Source organism: Marmota marmota, unplaced genomic scaffold, assembly GCF_001458135.2.
Source record: "Marmota marmota marmota unplaced genomic scaffold, marMar, whole genome shotgun sequence".
Classification (NCBI taxonomy): domain Eukaryota; kingdom Metazoa; phylum Chordata; class Mammalia; order Rodentia; family Sciuridae; genus Marmota; species Marmota marmota.
In genome coordinates, this window is record NW_026000026.1 from 28,970,260 (window position 1) to 28,983,409 (window position 13,150).

A 13,150-nucleotide genomic window follows, 5' to 3' on the forward strand; every position below is an offset into this window, starting at 1 on the left:
TCCCTTGGAGACACAATCCCTTTTTTTACTGTCCACATCTACTGCCCTGATCATGCCACAATATTTCCAATAGTTTCTCAAGGTGCTTCCCTTCCAAAGCCAGTATTACCACTCCTTCTGAAAGATCAGAGGAACGTTCAAGCCAAAATGGCCTCACTTTTCTTCTAGGCCAACTCCACAGCACTGAAGAGACACCTGGAACATTCACCTTCTGATATCTTCAACCCCAGAGCCTACTCTCTGACTCCAGCATCCTATCCTTTTAGCTCTCACAACAACCCATCCTGTGATGCCACTGAACCCTGAGAGTCTACAGTCCTCCTATTTCCCCCTAATTCAGAAATTTCTGACATTCCTCTCATTCACATCAAGGGTTGATTCCCTGGGACAAGGACATACCTTTAATCTCCATTTTGTCAAGGGAAAGGGATGGGAGCAGATTTTATTAGTATTTCCTAAGCACCAAGCATATCACAAACATTATTGTTTTCCTTTTCAGTCCTGAGAAACCCCTGAAAGGTGTGTCGCTTTACTACATTTTGATAGTCAAGAATTCAGAGCAGGGGTCGGGGCTGTAGCTAAGCAGTAGAGCACCTGCCTTGTGATGCACTGAGTTCAATCCTCAGCACCACATAAAAATAAATAAAATAAAGGTATTGTGTCCATCTACAACTAAAAAAAAATTTTTTTTAAAAAGAATTCAGAATATCTGAGATGGGGTTGTAACTCAGTGGTAGAGCACTTGCCTAGCACATTGAGGAACTGGATTTGATCCTCAGCACACATAAAAATAAATAAATAATGGGGCTGGGGTCATAGTTCAGTGGTAAAGTACTTGCCTAATATGTGTGAAGCACAGGGTTCAATTCTCAGCACCGCATATAAATAAATAAAAAGATCCACTGACAACTAAAAAAAATTTTTTTAAATAAATAAAGGTATTCTGTCTATCTACAACTAAAAAAATTTTTTTAAAGAATTCAGAGCAAGAGGTGGTTAATGATTCTTATAGGACTAATGAAGAGACTCATGTTTAGAGAGATTTCCCTAAAAGTCACAGAATTACTTGGTGATGAAGGCAAAAGCACAGTACCATGCTGGACTCCTCTAATTCCTTCACCACTTTTTTCCTTCATTTTTCTCTTCCCAGAGCCACATGTGGCTAATCTAATGACATGCCTTCCCTGACTCCCCAGCCACAATAATTCTCTCTCTCGGGGCTGGGGATGTGGCTCAAGCGGTGGCGTGCTCGCCTGGCATGCGTGCGGCCCGGGTTCGATCCTCAGCACCACATACAAACAAAGATGTTGTGTCAGCCGAAAACTGAAAAATAAATATTAAAAAAAATTCTCTCTCTCTCCCTCTCTCTCTCACACTCTCTCTTAAAAAAAAATTCTCTCTCTCTCTCTTTAAAAAAAAAATCAGCATATTCTAGTGATGCAGCCACTTCAATGTTTATAGCAGCTCAATTCACAATAGCTAAACTATGAAACCAACCTAGGTGCCCTTCAACAGATGAATGGATAAAGAAAATGTGGTATAAATAAACAGTGGACTATTACGTAGCCTTTAAGAAGAATAAAATTATGGCAATTATGGTAGATGAATGGAACTGGAGAATATCATGCTAAGGAAAATAAGTCAATCATAAAGAACCAAAGACCGAATATTTTCTCTGATATGTGGATGCTAGTTCACAACAAGCAGGGATGCCTAGGGAAGAATAGAGGGACTTTGGATCAGACTGAGGGAAGTGAAGGGACGAGAGGGGGGTATGGGGGTAAGAAGGATAGTTGAATGAATCGGACATTATTACCCAATGTGCATAAATGATTACATGACTGGTGTAATTCTACTTCATATACAACCAGAAGAATGAGAAGTTATACTCCATTTAGTATTATGTGTCAAAATGCATTCTACTATCATGTATAACTAATAAGTAATTGGAACAAACAAAAAAATACAATATCTGAGAAGCAAAATACACTAGATAAATTAATGGCATTAGAAAAGGCAAAAGAAAAGACATTAGAATACATTTGGCTCTCCATATCTGTAGATTCAACCAATTTCAGGTGGAAAATATTTGTGGGTTTTTTGTTTTGTTTTAATGCTATGTTAGCTGGGCACGATGGTACATGCCTGCAATCCCAGAGATTTGGGAGACTGAGGCAGGAGGATGGTAAGTTTGAGGCCAGCCTCATCAATTTAGTGAGGTCCTATCTCAAAATAAAACATAAAAAGAGTTGGGGATAAAGTTTAGCAGTAAAGCACCACTGGATTCAACACTCAGTGCCAAAAATAAATAAATAAAAAGCTATGGTTCTACTGAGGTGTTCCATGTAGTTAGGCCTATGATGGTTGCATCTGTACTATGTATGTACAGAATTTATTGTCATTATTTCCTAAACAATACATATTACAATGATTTATATTGTATCCACATGGTATTTTAAGTAATCTAGAAATGATTTAAAGTATAAGTCTATGGAACCAACTTAGATGCCCTTCAACAGATGAATGCATAAAGAAAATGTGGTATATATACACAATGGAATATTACTCAGCCTTAAAGAAGAATGAAATTATGTCATTTGCAGGTAAATGGATAGAGCTGGATAATATCATACTAAGCAAAATAAACCAAACCTAAAAAACCAAAAGCTGAATGTTTGCCCTGATAAGTGGAAGCTAATCAAAAATGGGGGATGGGGAGGGGAGGGAAGAATGAAAGAACTTTGGATTATGCAGAGGGGAATAAGGGGAGGGGAAGGGGTGAATGGGAATGACAGTGGAGTGAGATGGACATTACTACCCTATATACACATATGATTACAATAGTGGTGTGACTTTACACCATGTTCAGCCAGAGGAATTTGTGAACAATATGTCAAAATGCATTCTACTGTCATGTATACCTAATTAGAACAAATTTAAAAATTTTTTGGGCTGGGGACGTGGCTCAAGTGGTAGCGTGCTCTCCTGACATGCATGCGGCCCGGGTTCGATCCTCAGCGCCACATACAAACAAAGATGTTGTGTCTGCCGAAAACTAAAAAATAAACATTAAAATTTTCTCTCTCTCTCTCTCTCTCTCTCAAGAAAAAAAAATTTCAAATAAAGTATATGGGAAGATTGTTTAGGTTTTATGCAAATAATATGTGATTTTATATAAGGAACTTCATTGAGTACATGCAGATTTTGATGTTCATGAAGTGGGTAGTGGAGTCTAGAAACAATTCTCCAATACAAAAGAATGATTATGTTTTCAGCAGAGGTTCAATGACTATATGTTAGAGATGCCACAGAGAGGAAAAAAACAATAAATTAGCCTAAGATTTCAAAAACAAAAAAAGAATGATTATACACAAAAGTAGTATAAAAAATAAAATGAAAAAATACTGAAAACAATTGTATTCAGGGAGTTGTGAGACAACTTTGTCTAGCCCAATACACATGTAAATGGAGTAAGAAAAACCACTTAAATAATGTCAGGAAATTTTCAAAATTTGAAGAAAAGTATAAATCCACTGATTCAAGCAACTGGATAAATCCCAAATGGAAGTAAATGAAAAAATCCACAGTAAGTCACATCAAAATCAAATTGCTGTAGCTTAGTGATAGAGTGCTTATCTAGTGTTCACAAGGCCCTGGGTTCAGTCCCTAATCCCCCTTCCAAAAAAAAGGAAACAAAAATTAAATTGCTTAAATTCATGATATCTTAGAAAAGAAAATCTTAAAAGCCAGACAGTAGAAAGATAAATTTCATGGAAAGGAACAAAGGTAAGAGTGGCAGATTTGTGCTCAAAAACAATACAAGTAAGAAGACAGAAGAGTAAAATAACATCTTTAAAGTATAAAAATTTGAGATTTTTTTTCCTTCTTTATGCCAAAGATTTAAGAAAATTCATAAAACTTCATAGAAGATTCTAAGTTTCTAAGACTAATTCAAGTAGAAATCAAAAATCTAAATAATCCTATATTCATAGAAATTGAATTAGTAAATAAAAATTTTTCCTGAGGGGCTGGCTGGGGATATAGCTCATTGGTAGAGCACTTGCCTCACATGTGAGAAATGAGAAACCCTGGGTTTGATCCCCAGTATCAAGACAAACAAATACATAAAAATTTGAAAAGTCACGTCATCAGTGCTTTATAAGTAAGTATTACCAAAGAGTTAAGGAATAAATAACTCAAATCTCAATTTCACCATAAAGGGATACACACAAAAAAAAACTTAAAAATTTTCCATACAAAAAAGGAAAATTGAAGTTAATACCATTTATGATACAATAATTCTGACAAAATTATTAGCAATTTGACCCTAGCAATACATTAAAAAAAGATCCAATTCTTCTCATGAATACAGAATAGGCTTAATATTAGAAAAATCAAATAATATACATTATTATGTTAATAGATTAAAGGAACAAATTTGAAAATGGAGGGAAAAAACATTTGAAGCTAGGTGTGGTGGCACACATCTATAGTCTCAGTTACTTGGGAGGCTGAGGCTGGAGAAGATTTGTGCTCAGGAGTTCCAGGCCAGCCTGGGAAATATAGTGAGATTATATCTAAGAACACAAATAAGGACGAAACCAGAGGCCAAACTCGGGATCTGACAAGATGGCCGGGCTACCCCGCAGGATCATCAAGAGACTCAAGCTATCCTCATGAAGTGGATGAATTTGACCCAGTATTGTACAGGAGTGTTCTGTTATAATACATCTGCTACAGAAACCCAGCGTTTGCTGGCAGAACCAGTTCCTGGCATTAAAGCAGAACCAGATGAGAGCAACGCCCGTTATTTTCATGTGGTCATTGCTGGCCCCCAGGATTCCCCCTTTGAGGGAGGGACTTTTAAACTTGAACTATTCCTTCCAGAAGAATACCCAATGGCAGCACCTAAAGTACGTTTCATGACCAAAATTTATCATCCTAATGTAGACAAGTTGGGAAGAATATGTTTAGATATATTGAAAGATAAGTGGTCCCCAGCACTGCAGATCCGCACAGTTCTGCTATCGATCCAGGCTTTGTTAAGTGCTCCTAATCCAGATGATCCATTAGCAAATGATGTAGCGGAGCAGTGGAAGACCAACGAAGCCCAAGCCATAGAAACAGCTAGAGCATGGACTAGGCTATATGCCATGAATAATATTTAAATCGATCCGATCATCAAGTGTGCATCACTTCTCCTGTTCTGCCAAGATTTCTTCCTTTTTTGTTTGCATTTAATGGACACAGTCTTAATAGAAACATTACAGAATAAAAGCCCAGACATCTTCAGTCCTTTGGTGATTAAATGCACATTAGCAAATCTATGTCTTGTCCTGATTTACTGTTGTAAAGCATGAGCCGAGGCTAGAAGTATCATCTGGATTGTTGCGAAACGTTTAAAAGCAGTGGCTCTCTGCTTTTATTCATTTCCCCCATCATGGTTTAAGTATAAAGCACTGTGAGTGAAGGTAGTTGTCAGGGTTAGCTGCCAGGGGTATGGGTGTGTTTATTTTTTATTTTATTTTTTTGAGGGGAAAGGTAGTTTTATTTTAATTTTATGGACTCCTTTCACTCCCCTTTATGGTGAGCTAATTGCATTGGTTAAAAGCAGCTAACCAGTTCTTTAGAATATGCTCTCTAGCCAAGTCTAACTTTATTTAGACTCTGTAGATGGACAAGCTTGATTGTTTGAATCAAAATGGGAACATTAAACAAACATCACAGCCCTCACTAATAACATTGTGACTTTGATGTCAGGTGTAGATTTCCCCCCTTCAAAAAAAGAAAAAAAAAAAAAGAAAGAAAAAAACGTGTGACCATTTTGTATGGCTTGTCTGGAATTCTGTAAATCTTATGTTTTAGTAAAATATTTTTTGTTATTCGACTTTGCCTTTGTACAGTTTATTTTACTGTGTTTATTTCATTTTCCCAATGTGACAATCATATTTAAAAATTAAAAAACTCTGATGAAACATTCTGTTTTGGTCTTCACCATCTGACAAATTGAATGGCAAGAGATTTTTGCCAGTTTCTTTTCACTGATGCAAACTTAATAATAATAAGAATTACTGAATGGATTATTTATAAATTGGCCCTGAGCATGCATAAAGCATCAGTGTCTGACTTTTTTTTTTTAACCTCCTAGAAATTAAAAATAAATAAATGTTCGTTGTCTGATTTAGTTAGGCTATCATTGGTCTTGCCACAATGTTTGACAAATTACTGTACAGGGATAGTCACAGCAAAGAAAGCATTAGTGACTGACATGTAGGACTTTCGCATGTCGTGCCACATTTTTACCTCAGATGTGGAGTATGACCTTTTTCTTGGTTCCTATCTTTAAACTTCCTATGTGGCCACTGGTGTGTGTTATTAGGAAACACCAATCTGGTATTCATTTGGGGTTTGCTGAGGCATTTGAGTCTTCCTTATAGACCTAAGAGTGTATCTCAAGCAACCAGCTTGCATAAGTGTCATCAGAAAGGTTTCTTCCTTTGAGAGCATCAAATCTTCCGTTAATGTGCTTTCACCTCCCTCGTATTTGCTTTGGAGCTCCTTTTATTCTTTGTTATTAGTAAATTTTTCTTCACTGACAGTTTCTTCCCTCACAAAACTGTTCTTTTTCACCTCTCTCCACATCTAATGCCTGATTCTTATTTTCAAGTCATAAATGTAGCCAGTCATAAATATGTAAATGTTAACCTTCACTTTGGAATCTTTTGTCTCTTGCAGTTTAAGGTAATGGATATTGTAGCCCCATCTGAATTTTCCTCACTCTTATTCTCATAATTTCTGGAGTTTCTTCAGAATGTGGTGTATTTTATTGTGCTCTTATGTAAGATGAAGAATTATCTATTAAAATTACGTTTTCAACATACAAAAGCTTTCTATGACTGGTAACTGGTATCCTTCCAAATAAATGCATTGCTTGGTAATGAATGTTAAAAAAAAAAAAAAAAGAACACAAATAAAAATAAAACAAATTTAATAAAATTCAAGAAACAGTCATGAGCAGGGCACAGTAGCACATACCTGTAATCCCAAGATTTGAGGAGCTAAGGTAGGATCACAAATTCAAGGCCGGCCTAAGCAACTTGTGAGATCCTGTCTCAAAATATAAAAACAGAGCTGGGGATATAGCTCAGTTGGGAGAGTGCTTGCCTCGCATGCACAAGGCCATGGGTTCAATCCCCAGTACCACAAAAAATAAATAAATATATAAATAATCAAAATACATAAAAAAATTAAAAGGCTATAGATGAAGCTTAGTGATAGAGTGCTTGTGTGAGCCCTGGGTTCAATCCCTAGCATACAAACACAAAATAGAAGCAAAAACAAAACAACAACCAAAAAACCCTACAATATCAAAACACACAGGAAAAGCATTCTGTTAGGAACAATACTGTGTTGCCCACTGTCAACACTTTTACTCCCTGGTGTAATGAAATGTGTAATGGTCTGAGTCAGTGAAAGCAAGGTAAGAAATAAAAGTAAAAATCAGAAAAGAAAAAAAGGTCATCTAATTCATAGATTATATGAGTGCCCATATATATAACTCTAAAGAATCTAAATTATTGGGATAAGGAATTGAGAAGTTGGGGGTGTACCTAAATATTATAGCACTTGCCACGCTCATGTGTTTTGGGATTAATCTCCAGCACAGCAAAAAAAAAAAAAAATTAATGAAGTAAGGAATACAAAGTCAATATACAAATATTGAATGTAGTTGCTCTTATGACCAACAATTCCACAATTTATTATAATCCTAGATATGTAGCAATAAATAAATACATAATAGTAAAACATATAATATATAGTAGCAAGAATGATACAAAATAATGAGAGAATTACAATATTATATTGAAAGATTTAAAATTACATGGATTGGAAAAGCCAGGCTTACTTAATTGATAGGAAGTAATCTTTAAATTCCACACAATTTCAGATAAGAAAAAAAAATTAAACCCATAAGGTTCCCCCTTATGGGATCAAATCCAGAGTCTCCAGCATACTAGGCAAGTACTCTACAACTGAGCAACTCCAGCCATTTTCATTTTTTATTTTAAGACAGGGTCTCTCTAAGTTGCTGGGGCTGGCCTCAAACTTGCAATTCTCTTGTCTCAGTTTCCTCAAAAGCTGATATGATAACAGGTATGTGCCACTGCACCTGTCTTCCAATAGGTTTTTTGATCATTTTGAAAAGTCAGTTTGAAAGCGTCAACAGATTTGAGCAAACTGCCAAGAACGGCCAAAGTACTCCTGAAGAAGAAAAACAAAACAGAGGAACTTACAACTAAGTTATAGCCTGAATGTCTGTGTCCCCTCTAAAGTCCATGTTGAAGCCTTAACTCCCAAAGTGATAATATTTGGAGATGGGACTTTTGGAAGGATATTAGGGTTAGATAAGGTCATGAGAATAGGGGATGGTCTGATGGAATTTAAGTGCCCTTATAAGAAGGAACACCAGAGAGCATGCCCTCCTTTTCAAACTTTGGGTATAAAGGAGAAGTCATGTTTGTACACAGTGAGCTGTAGTCACTTGTAAGCTAAGAGTCCTCAGAATAAAACTTACATTGCTATACCTTGATCTTGGACTACCCATCTTCCAGAATTGTGAGAAATAAATTTGTTATTTAAGCCTCCCAGTCTACAATATTTTGTTATGGCAGTCTCAGCAGACTTAGACACCATATATAAATATATTATAAATCTAAATCTAGACAGAATGGTATTTTCTCAGGGACAAGTTGAATAATGGAACAGAACAGAAATCCTATTAATAGGAGCACACATAAAGTGATCTGATTTATAACAGTTGCTGGCATTGCAGATCAGTGGTTTCAACAACTGTTGAAAAGCACTTGTTATCAAGATACTTATAACAAGTGCTTTTCTACATTTACAAAAGAATAAATTCCTATGTCATATCATTTCAAAGATCAATCTAAGTGGATTCTGAAAAAATTATCATAGGAGATGAAATATTTCTTAAACAGATCCAAAATATACAAATCACATAGGAAAAGATGAATTATTTGACTACATTAAAATTAATAACCCAGCCCTTCGAGACAGGATCTTGCTAAGCTTTCCAGGCTCGTCTCAAACTTGTGATGCTCCTGCCTCAGCCTCCCAAGTAGCAAGAATTACAAGACTGTGTCACCAGGTCAGGCTATACAGAACTTCATTGTTGTTATTTTGTGGTACTGGGAACTGAACCCAGGGTCTTTTTTTTTAGTTGTAGTTGGACACAATACCTTTATTTTATTTACTTCTATGTGGTGCTGAGGATGGAACCCAGGGCCTTGCATGTGCTTGGTGAGCACTCTACTGCTGAGCCACAACCCCAGCCCTGAGAACTTTGATTCTTAAAAATAACAATGACAAATAACAACAAAAACACCACAAATGAATGAGCAAAAGACAAAAACAAACATGTTACAAAAGGGAAGTATAATAGGCCAATAAATAAAATATGGTCAGCTTTCACTAATAACCAGAGAAATAAAAATTAAAGTCCTAATGATATAGCATTATACACTCACTGCAATGGCAAACATCAGCAAAACAAGTATGCCAGAATGTTGAAAAACAGAAACAATTATATGCTGCTGGTAGAAGTATAACTTGGTACAATCACTCTGACTTCATTGATAAAAGCTATGCATGGGCTCATCCTAAAATCTCAATCTACTCTTCCCCATTCCAATTCTGAAGAAAACTTTACCCAAGTGAACCAAGAAATATGTATAAGAATGTTCAATAACAGTACTGTCTGCAACAGCAAAAAACTAAAAATAATCCAAATGTTACATCAAGAGTAAAAATGGTAAGTAGCTAATCTTCATACCAAGGAATACTACAGAGCCATGTTGAATGAGTTATATGGCTACATACAACTGAGAAAGAGACGTGAAAGTTGTCAGAAATCAAAATGGAGTCACTTATATCAACACAACCAAAAAAAAAAAAAAAGTAAATAAAGCTGAGAAGTTATGGAAGGAAGAGTTCTTGCGCATGATTGCCTGATAGTAACTACCACAAAAGACTGCTAGAACCACAAGCTTCCACAGAGGCCACCACAGCCATACACAAAACACACTCCTCCAAGAATATCTGCCCAGCAACCATCTGTTCAACCTTAGACTGATGCCACTTGTTATTAATCAATGTGGCCAAAGACTGTTTCAAAATATCTGATGTAATCCTACCCATTTTTTTTTCTTTAAAAACTTCCTCTTGCCACAGCCACTCTGAATACACCCGTAGTTTACTATAGCATGTGAATTCCCATTGCAATGCTGTACTATTCCCAAATAAATATCACAAAAATCTGTATGAATCTTAGGAACATAAAATTGAGAAAAAAAAAAAGCAAGCCCCAGAAGAACAAGAACACACACAGTATGATTCTATCTGGTTCAAGGTCAAAAACACGACTTTGTTTAGGGATATAGGCATATGTGGTAAAACTCTAAAGCAAGTTTTTAAGGACTAGGTACTGAGCAGCCTGCCTGGCCACAGTCAGCAGGGTGGGAAGAGAAGGGCACATGAAGGACATGAACGAATGTGAAGCTGAATAACAAGAAGTCTCATGATAGCAGAAGCCACTAGCTGGGAAAAGGAAAAGGTTCCAGAGCTGGAAGCATTTCAATGCAAAGGAAGCACTATTTTCACCACCAAGTAGTCCAGTGGACAAAAGTCAGAAAGCCTGAACTACCCTTGAGACATGGACAATCCTATAGATACTGCCATTAACTTGCACTACAAACTTAGTCAAGTTTTTGCCTTCTATGAGGCTCAGGATTTGAATGCTCAAAACAAATATATTTCAAGGGTTGAAAAAGACAGAAATTTCAAACTCATCCAGTTTCAGCTAGAGGCAGATTTATCAAGATACTTACAACGATACTTGAGCTTCAGGACCATTTACCTGAGAAGCTCCATTCCAAGACCTGAGAAAAGTCCTACCCATTTTACACTGTTTTCTTATAAGAGATCCCTGAAATGTTTACTTCAAGCCCCACAAACCCAGTTAATCCCTGTCCTAAACCCTGAAGTGGTAAAATGCTTAACATACAGCCTCCTGTTTAAATTTTTTACTTCTATTGAATTTTCCTGTCTCAGAAAACTAGATTTCCCTCAGGAACTAAAAAAGTTTGAAATCTAAGCTCTTGAAAGAATGTGACTGACAAAGACCCAGAAATCACTGGCTGTGTCTTTTATCCTCTAACAGAGACCTAGGATATACTGAACCTTGCTGGATATCAATAAAATGCAGGATTTGTTTTCTAATAAGGCCCTCTGCTAAGAAGCCGCAATCTAATTTGGGCAAGTGTCTTTGTTAAATACTATAACTGGCTCAAGGATGACAGTGTACAACCAACTCTGTGTTGTGCCTACAACCTGTTTTTAAACACTATGTGATCTTGCTCCACAGCTGGTAGCACTGACACACACTGAGTGACTTCCACAAATCTTTCTAAATCCCACGTCTTCTGCACCAGGACCTGGAAATGCAGAAATGAAAGGCCCATCATGACGCAGGCATGTAATAGATGCTACAACCACCTCAGCACTTTGTGGTCTGAAAACCAGAACTCCTTGCGCTTTGTCTTCTACATGAATGGAGGAGCCAAACCAGTGATCTGAGAACAGGGAGAGGAATTTGCCACCAGATAGAATATTTTCAACAAGAAGAACAAATCATCAAGAAAGGGGATTTGCTCAGTAGAGGTTGAGGAATTTGTGAAATCAGAACTCTTCCTTAACAAAAAGACTATATTCAACAGGGAAATAATAGGACTTGCAATAAAATGTTACTTGGTGCCTGGGGATGTAGCTCACTTGCCTATAAGCATGAAGTCCAGGGTTCCATCCCCAGGACCACATACACACATGAAGTATTCTGAAGAAGCCAAAAAGGAACCTGGAGTAAATCTCCATGAAATCCAAGCAAGACAAAAAAACGTTCTTGAGAAATTTATTATCAGTAGAAATATTACCAGCTTGGACTGAAAGAGACAGAAAAGAGAAAAATGAAAAGAAGCTGCTGAACTCTGAGAAATCTACTTCAAGAAGCAGGCTGACAAAACTATTTACCCACAAACAGGGTGCTACCTTTCACAGAGATATGAAAATTTGAGTTCACAGCCATAAGTCACAAACCATGAACCAGAGGGAAACCAAGAGCTCAGAGGGTAGAACCAAGAACCAAAGGAGAAGAGCTGAAGCCATCGAGAATTATTCCCAGGCCTTCAGTTCTAATTAAGGAACTACTCTTTTTCATGGAAAAGGAAGAGGGCTGAACCAAGAACCCAGAGGGCAAAACCATGTGCTCAGAGAATAGAACAAAGAGCCCAAAGGGTAAAGCTGAGAGCTGCAGGAGATAATTCCCAGACCTCAACTTTAACCAAGAAAATGGAGTTGTTACCAGGATTTTAGGGCTGCCTTTTCACCTTCTATGTTCTCCCTTTCTGGAATCTGAAGTCTATAATTGTTAACACTTACCAGTTGCACTTCTATGTTGGGAGAGCTGGGGGCAAATAATCTGTCTCTTTAGTTTCATAGGTCCATAGACAGGGAGATGATCTGAATTTAGAAACTATACTTGATACACTACACTCCTGAGCCTTGTCTATAAGGGGTTCAGATGATCTCAATGATGAGATTTGGGATATCTGAGTCCATGAGATTTGGGACTTTGAACTATTGCTATATTGGGATAAGATCCTTAAAAGGAGGTAACTATATTTTACATGAGGGAGGGATATGAATCTTGAGGGCCAGAGGGTAGAATGATATGAGAGTTTCAAGGTTGGTTCTGGTTGCTGAGATAGAAATGGTCCCAGGGCAAAGACCTCTGGGAAGAGGTGCTGAAAACAGTCCCTGGATGGCAACCAGCAACAAAATGGAGACCTTAGTCCTACAGTAGAGGGAACTGTGGACCAAACACTTTGATGAGTTTGGGAGTCGATTCTTCCCTAGAGTCTCTAGATGAGAACCTAGCCTGGCAGATCTTTGACTGCAGCCTAATGAGACCTGGATCCAGCTAAACTTGCCTCAACTTCTAATCTACAGAACTGTGAGATAATAAGTAGGTATTGTTTTAAGCTACTAAATTAGTGGTAATTTTGTTATACAGCTG

At 37.1% G+C, this 13,150-nt stretch overlaps 1 protein-coding gene across 3 annotated transcripts in view; it reads right to left on the reverse strand.

The window, feature by feature from the left end:
- Positions 1-13,150, reverse strand: part of Dnaaf9 (dynein axonemal assembly factor 9) — a 120,777-nt gene that overhangs the window by 47,048 nt on the left and 60,579 nt on the right. The window lies entirely within an intron of this gene.